We start from the raw sequence: 12,042 nt of genomic DNA, 5'->3' as shown, positions 1-12,042 counted from the left end.
CAAACATTAACATGGTCTGCAAAAATGTAAAACAATGACAGTCTACTTACTGAATAGATTTTTTTTTCAAATATAGTGATTTTTTCATAAAAGTATGCATGTTAGCATTTCATAATTTATTATTGTTAAGTATGCATGTTAGCATTTCACAGTTTATTATTGTTATTTTTAAATGAATTAATAAATTTTTACTTTTTTAGTTTATATATATGGTAAATAAATGTAAATAGCATAAATAAATAATATCTCTTTGAGGTCCTCAATATTTGTGGTACCTAAAGAGATCCTGAGATCAAAAATTTGAGAACTGTTGATGTAAGCAATCATTGATAATTTTCTTTGCTATTAGAATCCAACTTGCTTTAATTGTTTCTTATCTTTTATTTCTAAAGCATAACTCTAAACCAATGCTAGTATAGTCCATGTGTGGGAGAATCACTCTCTCACTTTCCAGAATGCTTAATTAGAAGGAAAGCGGAGAGAAGGGAGAAGAGGAGAGGGGAGAAATGGGAAGGGATATGATTGGAGAAGTAAGCACCCTGTCCTTCCCCTTAGTTCTTCCCCACAATTCAGAAACAAAAAATTTAATACTTAGGGAGGCAAGGCGCTTCCAGGACCCAGACCCAGCACTGAAGCAATATCTGTTCTCACCTACTGATGCTGTGCTCTACTTGCTGTTAAGTATTTTTAATCGTTCTGGCACATACTATTTTGGGAAAGATTAAGTAATATAGCATATGTAAAGGGCTACTACAGTGCCTGGTACATAAATATGCTCAATGAATGTCAGATATTATTATAATTATGATTTCCTCACACTACTCCTCACAGTCACTGTATTGCTTGACTTGTCTCTTGAGCAATGACTATATTTTGTCTTATCTTTTCAAAATAGAGTATTGTCAATCTTGAATTATGCAATGAGGGCAGAAAAAACCCACAGAATATTACAAAACAATGTTTGCTTTGGGGTGCAATACAACACCTTTCAAAGGAGCCTGAGCAAAGTGTTCAGGGCACAAGCATACCTTCCAAGCATTGGCTTTGGGTGCCCTTTGCCAGTTGCAAAAGGAAAAAGAGCAATCTTGCAAAAATATCCCCGAGAGACTTCTTGGTATTTGAGCCTGGCTCAAGGCAGAAAATATGAAAAGCCCTGTGTGAAATCCTGTCTCTGGTTAGAGACCTCTGGCCAGCAAAGACTGACCCCAGTACTCTTCATAAAGCAAACAAGCCTCTGAAAACCTGGCCACTCACTCCCAAAGCAACTCAAATTCTAACACTGGGAATTTGCTTATTACTAATACAATTTCCTTCATGAGATGTTGGACGTAGAGAATATCCCAACTAGGGCATTTTAGATCCCCAATCCTTCCTATTTTACTTAAGCTGTAGGTATATTTACACAAAAGTTTGGGCAGCATTAAACCACAGCTAGTCAGAGAGGTCCTGGAAGCTCAGAACTAACACATCCTTCCCCACTTGAAAGACAACTTTTGGCCCAAGACTCAGCCAAAGGAGTTTCCGGTTCATTTGGAATCCAGGTCTCTAGTACAACATCGCTTTTTGCTTTTTGGTTTTTTCCCCTACCTGTTCAACTAACAAGCAGGCTAAGACATTAAGTATTTTTCCATGGCTCTCCACAAATGCAAAACGCTGCTTCTGCTCACATGTAAATAAGGCCTTACAGTTTACAAAGTACTCTCTTACCTGTTTCCTCATTCATCTTCTGAGAAGCCCTGAAAGTGAGGTAGATGGAGATATCAGTTGTTGTGGGGTAAAATAAAAACAAGTGTATTTGAAGTTAAAAGAACTGAGTGGTAGTAACTAGCAGTGTGATTTTATATCAGTTAAGATTTATGTCAACTCTGAGAGACAAAAAGTCTAAAATAATAGACTCAGACAAGGCAGAAATCTACTTATCTCTCATATAAGGCAATCCAGAAGCAAGCAGTCCAAGGTTGGTAAGTTTATGCCTTATGATTTATTGATCCACCATTCTCAACCTGTGGCTTCCACCTCATGGCTTCAGATAGCTGCTTGGACTTCATCCATCCTGTCCACATTCCAACCATCAGAAAGAGAGAGACAATGAAGAAGAAAGGGAACAGGGGGTTTAGAACAGCTGTCCTCCATGCTGCCATGTCAGCATTCCACTTACAACCCATTGGCTAGAACTTGATCACATGGCCACAAATAACTACAAGGTAAGCTGGGAAATGTAGTCTTATTTTAGGCCACATGACCAGCTAAAAGTCACAAGTTCTATTGCTAAATAATAATAGAAAAATGGATTTTGAGAGACAATGAGTAGGCTCTGCTACAACGTCAAGCAAGATACATGGACTCTCTGTGTGTGTTTTTTCATCTAAGAAATACATAAACTCTTATTCACAGACTGGTCCTTGAGCAGAGCTGAAGCGTCTGACTGGTAATGGATCACTGGCTTTGAGGCAGATGATACCTGGACCAGGAACCATTATTGTCATATATGAGCTTCCAAGACATAAAGGATGGCTTAAACAAGAACCCAGGCAGGAGAATGGAGGTCTCAATGCCAAGTACCAAGTCAGGGGAAGAAGCATTTTTGGATGGAATCGAGATGGAAATAGAATAGAGCACTAAGGAGGTGAAATAAAACCAAAGATAATGTGATGAACTGAGAGGGAGAAGGGAGGACCTATGTGACTGCCTGGAACTACAGCTCTTTAAGAATTGGATATTTGTTTATCTTGGATATTTGTTTATAGGGATATGTTTCTGGAAGAATCAACCTGGTTTAAAAGTCTAAGGTCACACTTCAGACCTAGGGAAACATACAGACAGAAAGTGAGGGGATAGAAAAAGATATCCCATGCAAATGGAAATCAAAAGAAAGCTGGAGTAGCAATTCTCATACCAGGCAAAATGGATTTTAAAATAAAACTATTACAAGAGACAAAGGAGGACACTACATAATGATCAAGGGATCAATCCAAGAAGAAGATATAACAAGTGTAAATATTTATGCACCCAACATAGGAGCATCTCAATATATAAGGCAAATGTTAACATCCATAAAGAGGGAAAACAACAATAACACACAATAATAGTAGGGGACTTTAACACCCCACTCTCACCAATGGACAGAAAATCCAAAATGAAAATAAGTAAGGAAACACAAGCTTTAAATGTGATATTAGGCCAGATGGACTTAATTGATATTTATAGGACATTCCTTCCAAAACAGCAGATTACACTTTCTTCTCAAGTGCTCATGGAACATTCTCCAGGATACATCATATCTTGGGTCACAAATCAAGCCTTGGTAAATGCAAGAAAACTGAAATCATACCAAGTATCTTTTCTGACCACAACACTATGAGACTATATATCAATTACATGAAAAAACCTGTAAAAGACACAAACACATGGAGGCTAAACAATACACTACTAAATAACCAAGAGATCACTGAAGAAATCAAAGAAAAAATAAAAAAATACCTAGAAACAAATGACAATGAAAACACGGCAACCGCAAAACCTATGGGATGCAGCAAAAGCAGTTCTAAGAGGGAAGTTTATAGCAATACAATCTTACCTCAAGAAACAAAAACATCTCAAATAAACAACCTAACATTACACCAAAAGCAATTAGAGAAAGAAGGGCAAAACACCCCAAAGTTAGCAGAAGGAAAGAAATCATAAAAATCAGATCAGAAATAAATGTAAAAGAAATGAAGGAAATAATAGCAAAGATCAATAAAACTAAAAGCTGCTTCTTTGAGAAGATAAACAAAATTGATAAACCATTAGCCAGACTTACAAAGAAAAAAAGGGAGAAGACTCAAATCAATAGAATTAGAAATGAAAAAGAAGTAACAACTGACATAGCAGAAATACAAGGATCATGTGAGATTACTACAAGCAACTATATGCCAATAAAATGGACAACCTGGAAGAAATGGACAAATTCTTAGAAAAGCACAACCTTCTGAGACTGAACCAGGAAGAAATAGAAAACATAAATATACCAATCACAAGCACTGAAATTGAAACTGTGATTAAAAATCTTCCAATAAACAAAAGCCCAGGACCAGATGGCTTCACAGGCGAATTCTATCAAACATTTAGAGAAGAGCTAACACCTATCCTTCTCAAAGTCTTCCAAAATATGGCAGAGGGAGGAACACTCCAAAACCCATTCTACAAGGTCACCATCACCCTAATACCAAAACCAGACAAAGATGTCACAAAAAAGAAAACTATAGACCAATAACTCTGATGAACATAGATGCAAAAATACTGAAAAAAATGTTACCAAACAGAATCCAACAACACATTAAAAGGATCATACACCATGATCAAGTGGGGTTTATTTCAGGAATGCAAGGATTCTTCAATTTACACAAATCAATCAGTGTGATAAACCATATTAACAAATTGAAGGAGAACAACCATATGATCATCTCGATAGATGCAGAAAAAGCTTTCGACAAAATTCCACACCCATATATGATAAAAACCCTCCAGAAAGTAGGCATATAGGAAACTTACCTCAACATAATAAGGGCCATATATGACAAACCCACAGACAACATCGTTCTCAATGGTGAAAAACTGAAACCATTTCCCCTAATTTCAGGAACAAGACAAGGTTGCCCACATTCACAACTATTTTTCAAAATAGTTTTGGAAGTTTTAGCCACAGCAATCAGATAAGAAAAAGAAATAAAAGGAATACAAATCGGAAAAGAAGTAAAACTGTCACTGTTGGCAGATGACATGATACTATACATAGAAAATCCTAAAGATGCTACCAGAACACTACTAGAGCTAATCAATGAATTTGGTAAAGTAGTAGGATACAAAATTAATGCACAGAAATCACTTGCATTCCTATACACAAATGATGAAAAACCCGAAAGGGAAATTGAGGAAAACTCCCATTTACCATTGCAACAAAAAGAATAAAATACCTAGGAATAAACCTACCTAAGGAGACAAAAGACTTGTATGCAGAAAACTATAAGACACTGATGAAAGAAATTAAAGATGATAACAATAGATGGAGAGATATACCATGTTCTTGGATTGGAAGAATCAACATTGTGAAAATGACTATACTGCCCAAAGCAATCTACAGATTCAGTGCAATCCCTATCAAACAACCAATGGCATTTTTCACAGAAGTAGACCAAAAAATTTCACAATTTGTATGGAAACAGAAAAGACCCCGAATAGTAACAGCAATCTTGAGAAAGAAAAGCAGCAGGAGGAATCAGGCTCCCTGATTTCAGACTATACGACAAAGCTACATTAATCAAAATAGTATGGTACTGGGACAAAAACAGATATATAGATGAATGGGAGAGGATAGAAAGCCCAGAGATAAACCCACACACATATGGTCACCTTGTCTTTGATAAAGGAGGCAAGAATATACAATGGAGAAAATACAGCCCCTTCAATAAGTGATGCTGGGAAAACTTGACAGCTACATGTAAAAGAATGAAATTAGAACACTCCCTAACACCATACACAAAAATAAACTCAAAATGGATTAAAGACCTAAATGTAAGTCCAGACCCTATAAAACTCTTAGAGGAAAACATAGGCAGAACACTCTTTGACATAAATCACAGCAAGATCCTCTTTGACCCACTTCCTAGAGAAATGGAAATAAAAACAAAAATTTAAAAATGGGACCTAATGAAACTTAAAAGCTTTTGCACAGCAAAGGAAACCATAAACAAGACCAAAAGACAACCCTCAGAATGGGAGAAAATATTTGCAAATGAAGCAACTGACAAAGGATTAATCTCCAAAATATACAAGCAGCTCATGAGGCTCAATATCAAAAAAACAAACAACCCAATCCAAAAATGGGCAGAAGATCTAAATAGACATTTCTCCAAAGAAGATATACAGATTGCCAAAAAACACATGAAAGGATGCTCAACATCACTAATCATTAGAGAAATGCAAATCAAAACTACAATGAAGTATCACTCACACCAATCAGAATGGCCATCATCAAAAAATCTACAGACAATAAATGCTGGAGAGGATGTGGAGAAAAGGGAACCTTTTTGCACTGTTGGTGGGAATGTAAATTGATATAGCCACTGTGGAGAACTGTATGTAAGTTCCTTAAAAAACTAAAAATAGAACTACCATATGACCCAGCAATCCCACTACTGGGCATGTAACTTGAGAAAATCATAATTCAAAAAAAGTCATGTACCACAAAGTTCATTGCAGCTCTATTTACAATAGCCAGGACATGGAAGCAACCGAAATGTCCATTGACAGATGAATGGATAAAGAAGATGTGGCACATATATACAATGGAATATTACTCAGCCATAAAAAGAAACAAAATTGAGTTACTTGTGGTGAGGTGGATGGACCTAGAGTCTGTCATACAGAGTGAAGTAAGTCAGAAAGAGAAAAACCAATATCGTATGCTAACACAAATATATGGAATCTAAAAAAAAAAAAAAAAAAGGTTCTGAAGAACCTAGGGACAGGGCAGGAATAAAGACACAGACATAGAGAATGGACTTGAGGACGTGAGGAGGGGGAAGGGTAAGCTGGGATGAAGTGCAAAAGTGGCATGGACATATACACACTACCAAATGTAAAATAGATAGCTAGCGGGAAGCAGTTGCATAGCACAGGGAGATCAGCTCCGTGCTTTGTGTCCACCTAGATGGGTGGCATAGGGAGGATGGGAGGGAGACACAAAATGGAGGAGATATGGGGATATATGTATATGTATAGCTGATTCAGTTTGTTATACAGCAAAAACTAACACACCATTGTAAAACAATTATAGTCCATTAAAGACGTCATAAAAAAAAAAAAAAAAGAAACCTCTAAGGTCAGTGTAGGCAATTACGATCATAGAATGTTTGCAAAATATTTTTGTGAACTATATAGGTCCACTCAGATGTAATAAATAATAGTAGCTATATGAGTAACTAATGCTATCTTATTACTTTTTTGTGTTTCTAAGTGGAGACAGTACTTAAAAATCTCAAGTGTTTAAAATAAATATTCCTGATGGTGAGAATTAGAAGCCATTACTGTCCAGTGACCAAAGACGCTTGCCCGCTTCATGGAGAACACAGTTCTTAGCTGCCCTTCCAGCTCTGGATTGGCGTTAAGGAGACCTGGTCTCCTGAGCTGCCTCCACTATTTACAAACTTTGTGACCTTTGGAAGTCAGTTAGCCAAAATGGCCTCCGTGTGCTTGACTGTAAAATAAAGTGATAGGTGCTTATCCAAGAGATGAAGTTCAGTTTAGATCCTGGATCCACGTAAATAAAAATTAACAGAAAAATTTCTACTTGTCACATGGTTTGCTAGAAGCTGATCAGCTATAATGTTATGACCCAAATATAAAGCGCTGTAAGGCTGTGATTAGGAGTGCAAGTGTGGATACAGACTGCCTAGAATCCTGGTTTTGCTACTTGCTGAGTACATGATTCTGGCCAAGTCACTTACCCTCTCTGTACTGCCATTCTTTCATCTGCAAAAAGAAGATGATAGGATTGTTTATGCATGTAAAAGTCTTCTGGAATAGTTTCTGCACATACCAAGTGTCCAGTATATATTAGCTACTATTATTCTTTACGTTGTTGTGGTTGTCCCAGCAAAACAATTGCCTAATCTGCCCACATGTAGTTCTTACCCTTGGCTTCGCCATCCAGATCCTTCAATGGGTGCCATTTTGGGCAACTACTGCATGACAAGCAATAGACAAGAACTTGGGAATCCACTGCCTATTTTTTACAAACAACCCTGGAATTGCTATTGTTGTTTTTCTCAGAAGAAACTGATGCTTAGTCCAAGGTCACACTGTTGACAAGTAGTAGTCCTGAGATCTGAATGAGGCCTCTCTGGCCCCAACACCATGTTTTTTCAATCTCAACCTATTTTATTTGTATACCCATACTTGATCTTTGCTGATTAGTTGTTTATCCCACCTCTCTGGTTAGAAGGAAAACTCCATGGAAAGGAAGGCTGCCTAGTTCACCACTAATAGATGGTACCTGCAAGGTAGAGTCCAGGCTCTTTAAAGAAACTTTCAAGGCCCCCAGGGTCTGATCCTTGCCCACCTCTCCAATCTTATCTCTTCTCACTCTCCTCCACTGCTCTGTCTTTGCTATACTCCCTTTCCCTTATTGAATTCTTCACTGTTCTTCAAAGGAGTCATCCCCTCCTACAACTACATATCTCTGACCTTGCCACCAATTCTGCTTTCCGTGCTCCCCTCTCCTCTGCTCATGCTATGTGAGAGCTCAAGCTTTTTCTTTAAGACTCACCTCTGAAAAGGAATATCATGACTTATAGAAGGAAGGTACAGTAAGTGAAGGCTTCACTGAAACCCATTCCAACTGGACTTTTATTTATAGCATCTCTCTATTTTTATAGAATGGAGATAAGGTATGTATTTACTTCTTTTCTTACAAGGTATGAGCCTTCCCCCAAATTTCCAACTGAAGTCTCATTCTCCCAACATTTACTGACTTCAGACTCTCTGCCAAACTTACATAGAGAGAGCTGACCCTCTGAAGATAGCTGACCACATCCCTAAATATGTAGAATTATTCCTGCTCCCCAAATGCAGCCTGGGTATTTATCAAGATAATTTGAATTTGGAACCAGAGCCATAGATATGCTTGAATATAGCAATTTGAAGCATACTGAATAAATGCAGCCAAAGACCTTTTGTATATCCTAACTCCTAGTTTGAGCTCGGTTTTCTCCAACTGCTCTTGAAAGCATAAGTTCAGCTGCGTTGAGTCTCTTGGGGCTGAGCTGTATACGTGTGCACATAATTATTATGTTCTAGTTTATGACCCATTCACTCCAAATAACCACACATACCTGACCTCATGCCTGCTTTGGGAAACTGGGACAATCAACCTCAGCATACTTGCATTACGTGTCCTGGAAATGAAAAAGACAAGAGAAGGCAGTTTTGTAAGTCCTTTGACAAAGGATGACTCTTTGAACTCTTAAAGAAAAATTTTAAAGAGTCCACATTAGAGTAATATTCTTATCAGAGCTGTGGAAATGATTTTGCAAAGGAGGGTTTGTATTTTAGTTTAAGGAATATTTGCACAGCTAGACATATTAACTGGCTCTCGGTTAAATATAAGCTTTGTTGGTGTTGCAGAAAGAACACACGGATAAAGATGGACCTAAGATAAATTCCAGTTCTGATACATGATGTGTAACTTTGAGCAAGTATCTTAAACTTCATGAAACCTCAGTTATTTCAGCTGTAAGATGAGAATAGTAATAATTTTGAATGCCTGGAGGAGCTGTAATCATTAAAAGACATAATCTATGCTACTTGCCTTGGAAACTAGAGCCTTAGCGATGACAGAAGAAGTGAATATAAGGAATTATAACAGAGAGAAGAAAGTCTGTCCTGTGACCGGAAGACAGTCCAGCTAAAGTTGGGTAGGACCTCAACTCCTGGGTCTAGGTCCCTGCTCTGAAAGCCCAGTGGCCTAGTCATGACAATCCCAGAGGTGATCAATTTCAGAGAAACTAACCAAAATGAATGTGAAGGTAGATAACAGAAAGTTACTGTAATTGGAAAGTTGAACTTGAACCCTATCTTGAAACTCAGTTGGAAAATTGCATAGCAATTTATCTAAAAATGTTAAGAGGTCCTTATTGGTAGTTACTTCAGAACTTCAACTGAATTCTGGGTAGGTAGTAGAGAAAGCTGAGAGCTCTTCAAAAGAAAATGGATTCTGTTTGCTAGTATTTTGTTGAGGATTTTTGCATCTATGTTCATCAGTGATATTGGCCTGTAGTTTTCTTTCTTTGTGACATCTTTTTTTTAAATTTTTTATTTATTATTTATTTATTATGTTTATTTTTGGCTGTGTTGGGTCCTCGTTTCCGTGCGAGGGCTCTCTCCAGTTGCGGCGAGCGGGGGCCACTCTTCATCGCGGTGCGCGGGCCTCTCACTATCGCGGCCTCTCTTGTTGCGGAGCAGAGGCTCCAGACGCTCAGGCTCAGTAGTTGTGGCTCACGGGCCCAGTTGCTCCGTGGCATGTGGGATCCTCCCAGACCAGGGCTCGAACCCGTGTCCCCTGCATTGGCAGGCAGATTCTCAACCACTGCACCACCAGGGAAGCCCCCTTTGTGACATCTTTGTCTGATTTTGGTATCAGGGTGATGGTGGCCTCGTAGAATGAGTTGGGGAGTGTTCCTCCCTCTGCCATATTTTGGAAGAGTTTGAGAAGGATAGGTGTTAGCTCTTCTCTTAAGGTTTGATATAATTCGCCTGTGAAGCCGTCTGGTCTTGGGCTTTTGTTTGTTGGAAGATTTTTAATCACAGTTTCAATTTCAGTGCTTGTGATTGGTCTGTTCATATTTTCTATTTCTTCCTGGTTCAGTCTCGGAAGGTTGTGCATTTCTAAGAATTTGTCCATTTCTTCCAGGTTGTCCATTTTATTGGCATAGAGTTGCTTGTAGTAATCTCTCATGATCGTTTGTATTTCTGCAGTGTCAGTTGTTACTTCTCCTTTTTCATTTCTAATTCTATTGATTTGAGTCTTCTCCCTTTTTTTCTTAATGAGTCTGGCTAATGGTTTATCAATTTTGTTTATCTTCTCAAAGAAGCAGCTTTTAGTTTTATTGATCTTTGCTATTGTCTCCTTCATTTCTTTTTCATTTATTTCTGATGTGATTTTTATGATTTCTTTCCTTCTGCTAACATTGGGGCTTTTTTGTTCTTCTTTCTCTAATTGCTTTAGGTGCAAGTTTAGGTTGTTTATTTGAGAAGATATACAGATTGCCAACAAACACCTGAAAGGATGCTCAACGTCACTAATCATTAGAGAAATGCAAATCAAAACTACATTGAAGTATCACCTCACACCGGTCAGAATGGCCATCATCAGAAAATCTGCAAACAATAAATGCTAGAGAGGTGTGGAGAAAAGGGAACACTCTTGCACTGTTGGTGGGAATGTAAATTGATACAGCCACTATGGAGAATAGTATGAAGGTTCCTTAAAAAACTAAAAATAGAACTACTATATGACCCAGCAATCCCACTACTGGGCATATACCTTGAGAAAACCATAATTCAAAAAGAGTCATGTACCAAAATGTTCATTGCAGCTCTATTTACAATAACCAGGACATGGAAGCAACCGAAGTGTCCATCGACAGATGAATGGATAAAGAAGATGTGGCACATATATACAATGGAATATTACTCAGCCATAAAAAGAAATGAAATTGAGTTATTTGTAGTGAGGTGGATGGAGTTAGAGTCTGTCATACAGAGTGAAGTAAGTCAGAAAGAGAAAAACAAATACAGTATGTTAACACATATATATGGAATCTAAGGGGAAAAAAAAGTCATGAAGAACCTAGTGGTAAGACGGGAATAAAGACACAGACCTACTAGAGAATGGGCTTGAGGATATGGGGAGGGGGAAGGGTAAGCTGTGAGAAAGTGAGAGAGTGGCATGGACATCTATACACTACCAAACGTAAAATAGATAGCTAGTGGGAAGCAACCACATAGCACAGGGAGATCAGCTCGGTGCTTTGTGACCACCTAGAGGGATGGGATAGGGAGGGTGGGAGGGAGGGAGATGCAAGAGGGAAGAGATATGGGAACATACGTATATGTATAACTGATTCACTTTGTTATAAAGCAGAAACTAACACACCATTGTAAAGAAATTATACTCCACTAAAGATGTTCAGAAGAAAAAAAAAAACAAAATGGAAAAGTGTGTGTGAGTGTTCATGTGTGTGTGTCCAGGTAGGTAGACAGGTAGTTCTGAAAGGGAAAGAGTATAGAATACGGGAGAGAGATGATAGAGAGAGAAATGACTATAATAGTGTAAGAAGATAAGGATATCTAAGGTTCAACTTAAAGTTACTTGCACTGAGCTAAAGTGCCATAATCTCAAAACTGCAGGGAAAGTCTCCATGCCTACTCTGGCCTTAGGCATATTGTACATTTCTTGTGGTTATGAAGGAAAGAGATTGAGTTTCCTGAATCAATGGAAGA

At 38.0% G+C, this 12,042-nt stretch overlaps 1 long non-coding RNA gene across 1 annotated transcript; it reads left to right on the top strand.

Moving 5' to 3' along the window:
* The first annotated feature begins 6,014 nt into the window (after positions 1-6,014).
* On the top strand, positions 6,015-11,366 carry LOC309627532. Its single transcript, XR_014243796.1, has 2 exons — positions 6,015-9,816; positions 10,139-11,366. It is a non-coding gene; the product is annotated as an uncharacterized lncRNA (long non-coding RNA).
* Positions 11,367-12,042: the final 676 nt, after the last annotated feature.

This window comes from Balaenoptera borealis, assembly GCF_965194805.1.
Source record: "Balaenoptera borealis genome assembly, chromosome: 4".
In the NCBI taxonomy this organism is placed as follows: Eukaryota; Metazoa; Chordata; class Mammalia; order Artiodactyla; family Balaenopteridae; genus Balaenoptera; species Balaenoptera borealis.
This window is presented reverse-complemented; position numbering and strand designations above follow the sequence as displayed.